Raw genomic sequence first — 12,628 nt, forward strand, 5'->3', positions numbered from 1 at the left:
CGGGACAGAAAAGAATTCGAACTCAGGAGACCAGAGGAGACCCCTACCCAAGGCCCAAGTTGTGCACGGTTCCAGGCACGGCGTCAGGCTGGGCGCGGCAGATGGAATTCTGGCCCGAGGCCCCTCTCCGCACCTCGCCCTCTGGGGCCCGCGGGACCCTCTGGTGCTCCGCCTCTCCCCGGGCCTTCGACCCCCTTCAGCAGAGGAGCGGGCCAGGGAGCCACCTGAGGGCGAAGCAGCGGTGGCACGAGTTGAGAGCGCGGCGAGAATCCCCAGCGCAGAGCCCCTGAGCCCAGCCGGCCGCAGCCCTTCTTTGGATCAAGCCCGGGCGTCTGCAGGGTGCGTGCGGAAGCGGCGGCCGCCCAGTGTCGCCAGGCTTCTTGTCTCCACAGCTTTCTGGCTGGGCGCAGCTGAGCCTGGGACAAACGCGCGGAGAGTACTGTTCATTGCCCAACTATTTGCTTGTATTTTTGAGCGCCTAATGTGTACCGCTACCCCGGTAAACTTGATGTTGCGCTGTGTTGCTTGGTACCCAGTCCTTGGGGGGAGGTGTGACGTTCCATGTTTTAGAGACAAGACCGCCGATGTTCAGCAAGGCCCGGAATTCAACTTGCCCGGGGTCACAGTGCGGCTGAGCGTCGAGGAAGATGGGAACCTAGATCCCATTCCCACTCAGGTTCTTTTCTTCTTACCTTCAGATCCAGTTGGACAGGGTCAGACCTAGGGGCTTTCGTTCGGTTCGATTCCATTCAGTTGAGAGATGATTCACAGAAACTCGAGAGAACGGGTCTTTAATTTCATTCATTTTGAGCACCTAGTAAATGCCTTGGGGCTCAAGGATAAATGAGTTGTGATGGACCCTTAAAGTGTTCATGGACCAACTAGGGACACAGTCACCCATCAGTGACCTCACGATGAGAAACACGGTTGAGGTGGGAGTGGGGAAAGGAGGGTTAAGGGAGACTTCCTGAAGAAAGGGATCCCTGAAGTGAAACGTTCAATTTCCCAAATCGAAACATTATTATTGTTTGTTCTGATAAAACATTACAAAACATTTTAGACAATTCAGTAAATTTGGAATTCCTTGTCTGTCTATTTACCGTTACAAAAATATACTTTTTGTTACTTGTTTTATATACAAATGTGATAAACATTTTTTCATATTAATGTATCTACATAACCTTAAAAATTGCTTAATATTTCAGTGTGTGGATGTACTTTAATTTAGCCAATTTCCTCTTGAGGTATTTTGTTTGTTTCCAATTTTTGCTACAATAAACATTACTACAATGAACATTCTTTGTGAATTTGCCTAATTATTTCCTTAGGATAGATTCTTAGAAATAAGATTGATTGGCCAGAGGCTTTTTTTTTTTTTTTTTTTTTAAGGCTTTTGATAGCTACTTGTCAAATAGCCCCCAGGAAAGGTTGTGTCAACGAACACACTCAACAGTAATGTATCTTGCTGATCTTTTAAATCTTTGCCAATTCAGGCAGGAAAAAAAGAATCTTTTGTCATCGTAATTTGCATTTCCTTAGTTATTTCTTAGTTTTTCTTTATGTGTTATTCACTCGTGTTTTTTTTTTAAACTGTGTATATTCTTTGCTTATTTTTCTCTCACTGAGTTTCTCCTTTCCTTAATTTGTAATGGCTGTTTATATATTAAAGACAGTAGCATCCTCTTATCTGTAACATATGCTGCATTTCTCCCTTTTTGTTGTTTTATCCAGTTTTGCTGTTACACTGAAGTTTAATTTTTTTTATGTAGCCAAATCTGTCATTTTTTCTTTATAGATGTTTCTTTCTTTATAGATGCTTAAGCAAGGATTTTTCAAATCCAACTTTCTGAAAGCATTCACCTATATTTTGTATTAGCCCCTTTTCATATAAATGATTTACATTTATATCTTTAGTTCATTTGAAATTAAATTTGGTGGAAGCTGTGAAGTAGGTTTGTAACTTAATTCCCTCCCTCCAATGTTAGCCAGTTATCACAGCTTGTATCTAATGGTCCACCCTTTCCCCCTCTGCACTGATCATATATTATATACTGAATTCTCAGATGGTCTTAGGTCATTTCAGCACTTTTCTCTCTATGGAGCTATTTACTTTTGCACCAGCCTCACTAAAAAATTATTGTAGTTCTGTAATGTTTGGGAGGGCAAGCATCTTTCTGATTCCTGATTCTTCTTTTTCAAATACTCTTGCCAATTTTGGAAAGATAGTCACCCGAATAAATATTTTAGAATTTTTAAAGCTGGCTCCAAAGTGAAAGTAAAATTTTAAAAACCTTTGGAAATTTTATTTAACTGCCTTTAGAAATTAATTTGAGGGAGATTTATCCTATACATCTTCACAATATGGGATATTTCCATCTCGGACACAGTGTGACTTTCTTATTCACAACTTTTATGTCCCCTTGTAAATTTTGTCGTTTTGTTTCTTGAGTTGTTTTTTAAGCACATTCTTTACTATTTTATGTATCTATCGTGAACACATTGTTTCACCTATTGCAATGTCTAACTGGTTATGACAGGAGCATAAGAGAGTTACCGATCATAGTATATTTAGAGACCGGCCTCCTTGCTGACCCACTTTAAATGAGTTCTCACAGTTTCCCGGCGCTGAGTTTGGAAGGACCTGGAACTAAGCTGAGGGAGGGAAGGGCAATTCTACACAGAGGAAACGGTGCGAAGGGCCAGTGATTTGTGCACGGAGTGCACCCACAGGGTGGTCTTTTTTGGACCTTCCTTCTCGTGGTCTCCTTCTTGCAAGAGGGCCTTTGGAAACAGCGATTCCAGGAATCAGCCCTGTGTGACCGTGGGCGAGTTGCCTCCCTGCTGGAATCGGATTGTTTGGAGAACAGCAGCCTCCAGGCCATCGCATGTGGGGAGAGAAGAATGCGAAGATGAAGGGCATCAGGGCTCTAGGCTCTTGGGCTGGATCAGCCGGGGTTTGAGTGCCGATTGCTCCTCGGAAGTGCGTGGGGTGTCCGCAGCCGCATACTCGCAGTCTGTAACCCTCAGGTCACCGACCAAAATGAACATATGGGGGAGGGGGAGGGGGCTAGAAGGGAGAGACCTAATCCATCTGCCCGGGCCACACACTCACACATACACTAACCCACACACCTTTGGCATCTTTCCCTCAAAGTGTTCTACTCAGACTTCCACCCTCCCCTCGCCCTCCTACCCCCACCCCCCACCCCGTCCCATTTCCTGCTGGGACTGCGCAGTCTCCTTCCAGACTGTGTATGGTGGGTGAGTTCCAAGCTGCATGACTGGCTTAGGGCCCGATACTGGTTGGGCCAGAGCCCAACATGTTAACTCTCTTTCCTGGCGGGGCCCTGTGTCAGGGTGGGGAAGTTGGCTGACAAGTAGGTGGCTTCTTGCCCCCCCCTCCCCCCCCCCCCCCCCCACACACACAATGGGTTGAGACTCCAGGCTTGCAGTGACACGGATGCACAGATGCCTTCTCCAGGTGCTCAGGCCCAGGCCACACAGTTACCTGGAACACTTCTGTTCACTGTTTAGGACCCAGCACTCAGGTTGCCCCACTGTCTCTTGTTAGAGGCACAGTAGACACAGACCAACCCTGCAAGCTTAGTGCCTGTGCATTTTGCCCTCTCTGAAGCCTCACAGCTACCCATCTTCATCCCCAATTCATGTCAGAGGAAACTGAGGCATGAAGAGGAAGTAACTTCCCAGAGTGATACAGCTCGGTGGGGGAGGGATGAGAACTGTTCTTTGCATCTGTGGAAGAGACTGGTGAGTCTAGGAGGTAGAGTTGAGGCCACTTCCCCTCAACCCCCACCCCGCCCAGTTCTCAGAACTGACCCCCTAGGAGTAGGTGTAGGAGGGGTGGATGAAGGCACCCCTTCCTTTGGTGTTGGGAGCCTCTTTTCTTGGGGTTTTCTTCACTCCCTTTGGAGCATGTACACCCCCTCTCACCCCTCAGGACTGACCACACTCTGCTTTCACTTCTGGTGAAGAGTCTGGCAGCACCTTAACACCTTTGGGCATAGCCTGGCTGAACATGGGTGCCAGTATGGCACATTCCTTCCTGTGTAAGATGGAAGCTTTCATGGGTCACTGTGAGGATTCAATGACACAATTCATGGAAAGTCCTTCTCAGTGTCTGACATGTAGAAAACAGTCGGGGTATATTGGGTATTGTTATTTGTTAGTCAGTTGTTGAATGAATGATTCTTCTCTTTGCCTTCGCTCCATAGGGGAAAACTGTTCCCTTCTCAGTACCCTTTTGCTTCCATTAGAAAAAGGACTGGGGAGCTGGGAGCTGATGACAGGTGACTTCTGCTCTTGAACCATAATCTGAAAACTCCCTCCAGAGTCAGAATTCTGATGGAGTGTCACGGATTAGAGACCTTCTGGCAGGCCTGGGGTGCTCAAGGTCCCAGAGGGACTCTGGGCCATCTCCTTCCCTAGGTCACCTCATCTCCCCTACCCACCACTCTCTCCAGGGGCTCCATTAACCAGAACATGTTTGCTATAAAGCACAAAGTGATACTGCACCAGTAAGAAAGGAGCAGCACAGCCCAGAGCCCACCCCCAGCCTCTGGAAGCAGCCCCATCTGTCTCTTCTCAGGGCCTCCACTATTTTGGGCACAACATAGCCCTGCTGGTTCCTTGTGGGGCTCTGCAAAGGCAGGGTCTGGGTTCTTTTCCCCATGGCACAGTACCACTTTTATGCCAGAGAACATGGTCTTTCCCTTTGTGTCCATGACCTCCCATAGCATGTAAAAAATTCATAAAATACACCTCGGTTTTTATATCAAGAACCTGAGGCATGTAGGTGATACTGCACAAGCTAGTTCCTCACTGATGCTTGATGTGGTTGAAGGCATGCCAGAATGGACTCTTGTCCATTTCACTATTCTGGGCCTTAGTTTCTCCATCTGCAGAATAAGGAAAGGTAGACCTGCTGTATATGGAAATGCTCTGAAATGAGAAAAGGACTATGCAGACCCAGGCAGGAAGATGATGATTGCTATGTGGGATGCTCCATCCAGCTGAGACCATGGCACTCTCCTTTAGAAATATAGCGAAGTTCCTGGCCTCCACACCTGATTTTCTTTACTTGTGTTTCCACTAGACTCCTCAAAACACAGAGAAAAGTTTCAGTAAGACTCTCCTTGTTGCCAACTCTTCAGAAAAATATCATGCAAATGTTACCAATGTGTGCCCAAGTAAGGCAGATAACATTTCCAGGGGCCTGGACTCCTGAGCCCAGAGGAGCAGTCTCCATTTTGATCCTGTAGGATGCCTACATTTTGTAACTCTGGGATCTCAGATTGTCAGGCTAGGGCAGTGCCATTTATTACAGTATGGACTGGCCACAGCTCCTAGGTGGGGTTCATCTCTCCCAGAACAACTATCCAATCAGGGAGCCTCCTCTGGGTTCCCATGGTTCCTGGAACTTCTCTAGCATTGGCCACACTGCCCTGAAATTTGTTCAAGGGCAAATGGCCTCATCCCAGCCTGGAAATTCTGAGCTGAGGGTAGAGGCTGAGAATCCAGTGTTTACCAAAAAACCTAAATGATGAATAGATGAGTGAAAACTGACCCCATCTCCATAAGGCAAAGAGCACTTAAGCAATACTTCAATTAAATGCAGGTCTAATGAAAATGCATGATGGAAAAAAAAAAGATTTGCTTTGGTGATAGACAGGGTTATGTTATATAGTAGTTATGAGACTTTGGGCAAATGATTTAACCTAAGCTTCAGTTTATCAGTGTTTGAAACAGGGATAGTATGATCCATCTCACAGGGTAGTTTCGTAGTTCATTCATTCATATAACATTTACTGTCTGTGCCCTGTGCCAGGTCCAGTGGGGCAGACCAGTCATGGTCTATAAGGGAGACTTCTGTGCAAATAATCATAATAATATGATAAGTGCTCTGCTAGGGGCAAACACAGGGATTAGAGAGGCTCCTAACTTGGCTTGCTGATTCCATGAGGCTTTCTGGAGGAAAAGGAGTAGAATGGAGTAATAGCCTGAACTCTGGAGCCAAACCACCTGTGTTTGAATCCTGGCTCCTTGGTTTACTAGCTGTATGACCTTGAACAAATTACCTAATCTTTTGTTCCTCAGTTTGCTCACCAATAAAGTGGGGATATTAATAGCTCCTACTTCATAGGGTTGTTGTGAGTGAAGCATTTAGTGCCTGACATTCAATAAACATATCAATGTTCAATATATTATCAACAGCTATTTACCAAGCATCTATACAGTGCCAGCTCTGTGTGGAGTGATAAAACAACAGATCAGACTGACACAGACCTTACCCTTGTGGAATTTATACCTTAGGCAAAATCTGAGCTGAGTTTCAAAGTACAAATTGCCTCCTATCTAAGGAGAGTTTGCAAAGAGCAAAGGGCAGAGGAAGGAATTCAGGGGCTGCTGACATTTCACAGGCAAGCAGAGCAGAAAAACTCTGCACAGGAGACAGAGGGGTTGGAGGAAACTAGTGGCAGGCAGTATCCTAGAAGGCAAGGGGGAAAGTGTGTGTGGGAATTTTTATTTCTATCACCTGTGGCTTAGAAGTTACAGCTACTAAAGCAGCTCAAGGAAGGGGTGGGGGGCTTACTGATGAGGGGAAACAGAGCAGGTATGGGCTTTGGGCTCAGATCCAGAGTGGAATTTCAGCTCCTCTCTACTAGCTGTATGTCTCTGGACAGTGACATAATTTCTCTGAGCCTCAGTTCCCCTAACTGTAAAATAAGGATACTAGTAGAGTGACTTGGCAGATACTTCTGAAGATGGCATGGGGTGACACTGTGCAGGGCTTACCTGGGTATTCAACACCAACTCCTTTACCCTTTGTTTCTTCCCAGCAGCTCCAGTTGGTTTTGTTCCAGCTCCAATTAATTAACTGCTTCAGTAACCACTGGGTGCATGACTGCTATGTGCCAGACCCTGGGCTGGCTCTGGAAATAGATGATTATGACCTGTTCTCTGCCCTTACAATGTTCCCAGATGAGCAAGGTGTTAGAGATGGAAGCGACCACCTGTACACAGACATCATTTCTTTGTTGAAACTCAGTTACTGAGTCAAAATTTACTGTGTGCTTACTATGTACTAGTCATTTTGCCAGGCCTTGAGGATAAGAAGTGACTCAGACCTTTTGGAGGGCTCAGGAGTCTGAGGTGGGGGCAGGAAGGACGTGTGAGCTGAGAGTAACCATTCAGAGTGATCCACGCTACGAGAAGGGTAGCATAGAGCCGAAGATTCACAGCACAGCCACCTAACTTGGAGGGTGTGCAGAAGGTGTAGCAATGGTCAGTGAAACCATTTTGGAGGAAATGAAGTCTAAACTGAAAGTGAAGGATAGAGGGGTGGTAGGAGTCTGGTGGTGATGGGAGAGCACTCAGGACAGAGGGGACAGTGTCCAAGGCCAGAGGTGATATGGAGCTGATGCTTTCAGGAAACTGCAGGTGACTCAGGAAGTGTGTGAGGGCATGGCTGGAGGTAGATGGGAAGGGAGGTGGGGACCAGATGAGAGGAGTTTTAAATCCAAGCCAAGAGTTTGGATTTTATCTGGAGGGCAATGGGAAGCCTCTGAGGGTATGAAAACAGGGGTGTGGCATGGTGAGGCACGTGTTTTAGAAAGCTCTTTCTGGCAGCTGTGTGGTGACTGGTCTAGAAGAGAGGGACTGGAGAAAGGGAGCTCAACTAGGATGTGGTTTTATGACGCAGGTGGGAGACAACAAAGGTCTAGGGAAGAAATGCCCATGGGAGAACAGACAAAGGAGCAGGGGATGGACTTCGGAGATGTCAAAGATGTAGAAGCTACAGGATGCTTCTTAAATCACTGCATGTACTTAAAAACAAAGGCATTGCTTAAAACTTGGCCCCTGACACATTGGGGAAGGAGTCATTTTGGAGAGCTAAATTTTCTATAGAAGTAAGGCTTTACCCATTTTTGTATCCATCAACATTTAAAAAATGTTATGATTGTGACTATGTGAAACGCTTGGTAATATGTCATACTTTCCTTGAACGTGTCACTGCATTGCCATAAACACAGTAGGAGCTTTGGAGTCAAAGGTCTGGGTCCCAAACTCTGTTCTGCTCTTTTATAAGCTGTGGAACTCAGGCTAGTTAGACTTTACCTCTCAGAGCTTGTTTCTTCTTCAAAATAAGGTCAAGATCACCCAGTCGACAGGGTTGTTGTGGGGTTACATGAGGTAATGTATGTACTGCTCTGAGCACATTACTGAGTACATCCTAAATGCTCAGCAAGTTAGTCTCCTCTTCCCTCCTTCCCATGATGCCCCAGGATTAGCCTCTGGACACCAGTAACAGTGACACTTTGTGCAGGGGTCTTTACTCTCCCCTGTAGGGCCACAGAGCAGTTCTCTTGGAATTCTTCTGCTTCTCATATTTTCTGTGTCCTCCCCCATAAATGGCCACTTGTCACTGCTATCATCATTCCCTCTCTTTTCCTTACTCCACCCCTACCCCCACCATGTGAGTTTGTAGACCAGATAATAGCTAACTGCTCTACATGTTAACTAATTGCTAAATGTTAGTTCATTTAATCTTCAGAATCTTATCAACTAGGTACTGTTGTTACCTTTTTTTTTTTTTTTAGCTAAAAAGTGAGGCACAAGAAGGTGAAGTGACTTCCAAAGGGCACACTACTAGGAAGTGCAGGAGTGGCTTGGATCCAGGCAATATGGCTCTAGAGGCTATGCTCTTAGCCACACATTGTATCACCTCTCACAACTGAGAACAACTAATAATGTGCAAATTGAGAGTTAACAGAATGAAGACTGGAGAGCAAGTCTCTTTTATTGGTATTTCCTTTCAGACCACGCTTTCAAAATACAGCAGGGAGGAGCTGTAAGGCCAGTTGGGGTTGTTAGAGGTCACCTTCCAAAGCAGATTATTTGAGACAAGAGAGAAGCACTAAATGCAGAGGGAGGTTCAAGTCAAGAAAGCCCAACTGTTGTATCTCACCCGCTTTCTTTTAGATGAAAATGTGGCTTGATGAAAAGAAATGAACTTCCCAAATAGTCTGATGGTATCTGCATAAATGGTGGTTCTGAATTTTCTGGCATCAGTATTACCCAGTGAGAATCTGATGAATACGGATTTCCTCTTCCAGAAAACTACACATTTAACTTTTTATACACAATTTAGGGGATGCCAAGCTCCATTCTTGGACATAAAATTTAGACATTTGTTATAAAGAGCTGTGAAACTGAAAATCAGAACCTCGGGCTCGAGTGTGGACTCTTGTATTGACATCCTGTGTGACTTCAGGCAAGCGCTGCCCTTTGAGCCCCACATGCAAAAATGGAATAATCATCTCTGCCCTGCTTCTCTCACTGCAGTGGGCCATGGTGATGTGTGTAGAAGGGGTGGGAAACTGCAAAATGCTATCTGAATGCATCAGGACATGGAGGTTCAGAGAGGTTACTCACCTTAAGGTCACACAGTTATTAAGTGGCAAGACTAAGGTTCAAACTGGAAGACCCTAAAATCTCATGTGTGTGTGTGTGTGTGTGTGTGTGTGTGTGTGTGTGTGAGAGAGAGAGACAGAGACAGAGACAGAGAGTGAGGAGAGAGGGAGAGGAGGTGGGAGAGCAAAAGAGAGAGAGAGAAAGAGAGAGAGAGAGAGAGAGATAGCTCCCTCTAAGAATTTTTAAAAGGATCAAATGAGATAATGCATATGAAAGGGTCACATAGGTTGTGAAGTGTGATGTTTAAGTGATTACTCGTGGACTGAATTTAGGATTCCATGTTCCAGCTACCTATGGGATCTGGGACTGGGACTGCTGAGAGGGATGGTAGAAATGTGCCAGTGATCCTGCTCATGGGGACAATTAAGACGCTCTCCCCCTATCCAAATGAACAACTTCTGTGCTTTTGGGAAGATCTGCCAGAGCTGTGCAACATCTTTAAACCCACTGACCAGCATACTCAGGTCAGCATGTGTAGCTTTGGGAGTAGCGATTTTAATACAAACACAAACTTATTTTATGGTTATAATGTCACCAAATAAAACTTATAAAAGCCCAAATCCTATTCTCCTACATTAAAAAAGAAAGATTCCATAAAAGTCTCATCCAACTCAAGACTTTGGATGCTTACAATTCAGAGATGAACACCTGTGTGTCCCATAAAACTAGTGGTGCCAGAGCATGGCAACATTGCAAACCAGAAACTTCCCCAAACTGCACCTTCTTAGAGACTGTGGAATATTGTCAATACTTGCTTAAAACTTCAAACTGATGCTTCAAACATACAGCTGATAATCTGAGAAACACTAAGGAATGAACTGGAACAGGAGTGAGGATGACAAGGAGCCCTGGAACTTCACTGTTAACAGCTGGGCATAAGAACACTGAGCACTTGTTCTGACTGACTCACTGCATCTGGAGGCTGGGATGCAAAGCGCAAGGGAGTTTAAAGGTATGAGGAAGAATTGCCAAAAGACATCGCTATTTCTGTGATAGCAGAAATGACTTAATAGCTCCTCTTGTGATAGCAAGCTGCTTAATGTTTTTCTTAGAACCCAACTTTATGCAAATTGTTTTAATGTTGTACTTGTTGGAAAAAGCCTAAAACTGCTTTGGTCTCCTGTTCTGGAGTTCGACAGAACAGAATGGCATCAGTCAACAGTGACAATTAGCTGAGGCCTTTCGGGGCAATGAGGGCCTATAGGATAGGATTTCATGAGACCTGAGTAAGGAGAATCTCTCAAGTCAGGGTCGAAAAAGGAAGCACTTAATAACTTCTATGAAATCAGTTTCAGAATAAAGTCTGTACCACTGGAATACAGAAGTGAAGATGATAGGGCAGAACAATATGATGAAGTCAAACTTAAATCCGACAGAACAGGTTAAACATGAAAGTGAATTCAGAGTCCTGTCTCTCCACCCCCACCCACACTCTTGCTGCTGTTCCTAAGTATGGTCTGCATTCAGGGCTATAGCTTCTGCATGGCAGCTACAGAACAAGGTCTCCCTGGAAAAAGAAGACCTGGTGCCCTAGTGCATCTGTAGCATTGGAGATGACTATCTTGTGGGACCACCAGGTAGGAAGGTAGGTGTGGACCGCCCCCACCCCCCCCAAAAAAAGGGAGGTAGGAGTGGAGCCGGAGAGGAAGTGCTCCCCCGCACAGTGGGTCTCTTTTCCTTTCAGTCTCCCTGGGAGACCTCTGGGGCCAGAGAAGGCCTGCACCTAAGTAGATGGAGCACTGGTCTGTTAGGAACACATCTCTTTCTTGTAAGAAAGTGTTCAGGGGAGGTCCCTGTTTGGAGCATCAGAGAAAAGACACAAGGTGGAATTTTCCTGGCCAATATCCACTTCCAGGCAAAGGGAAAATGACTAAACATATCTTAGGCTTCAGTTGGAGTGTTCTAAGGAACCCTTGACTTGGGCCAGGGGAAAAAACCAGCACTTAGACTATACTTTGGACAAATAGAGAATGTCAAAATCAGAATCCTAATCCCTGGGATAGAGACCACAGGTGACATAAAAACAGATGTGGAGAAGCATTCCAAGACCAAAAAGAAATCACTGGCTGTGAAGGCATAAATAGTGCTTCCGTGAACTAAACTTCAAACCCCAAATCCACAGATTAACAAAAACCCACAGTTACTAAACCGTCCCCAAATTATTATATGTAGATTCAGGCAACACAGGTCTTCTGAGCTGAGCCCCCAAGTTTGCTCTCTTAAATACATGTAGTCAGAATTTTCAGCCATAGGATGGCATCCCTTTCATTTGAGAAGGGGACCCAATATCTAATACTAAAACATTAGAAGAGTGAAATAGTGGAGCAAGGTTTTATAGAGGCTCAGAGTCCATGGGGTGACTGATCAGAGTTTGGTGATAGACAAGGTGCTTAAAACAAGAAATAACAAGGTCCAAACGCACGGTGGAGTGGAGGGAGGGAAAAGCAGGAGAGAACTGTGTTCAGCGTACACTGAAGGATCAGCAACATGGGAGCTGGTATCTGCCCAAATGCAAACCTAACAGCAGTTCCCCGCAGCTGGGCGAGATACCAAAGTCCTGGTACTGGTCCTCTTCACACTATCTCTATATTCACATAATGTGCTTAAACAGTTTCCCATGTTGCATGGGAACAGCAAATACCTCCTAGGTGGAACCTGGAGACCCGAGGGAGCAGCAGTAAATAAGTATCTTGCATATAGGTCGAATGCAGTCCTCAAACACACCTTACATCTTAGTAAAGAAGTCAGAAAGTACCAACAAAGATGATATGCTTTTTTTCCTACAACAATGTTTAATCTCCATGCTGAGAAGTCCCATTTAACTTATTTCCCCCATGCCTTTTAAAATTAGGTGACAGAGTAGAAATCCAGTCATGAAAATAAAAAGGCAGAGGTGGATGAGCCCTGGCTCAATGAGACATATCAAATACATAGCATCCTGGTGTCACAGGGCAGACAGAACTGTCCTAGACAGTGTGGGGAAAAGATGGGCACTCGAGAGGTAAAAATTCTACTTCGTGATCACTCACACTTGAACGGTGCATTAGTCATTGAACAAGGGCGAGGTGAAGGGATAAGGGAGGGTGGTGGAGTTGTAATTCTCTATGAGGGGTGGGAACATATACTCATGGATGGG

This window comes from Leopardus geoffroyi, chromosome C1 (assembly GCF_018350155.1).
Source record: "Leopardus geoffroyi isolate Oge1 chromosome C1, O.geoffroyi_Oge1_pat1.0, whole genome shotgun sequence".
Lineage (NCBI taxonomy): Eukaryota > Metazoa > Chordata > Mammalia > Carnivora > Felidae > Leopardus > Leopardus geoffroyi.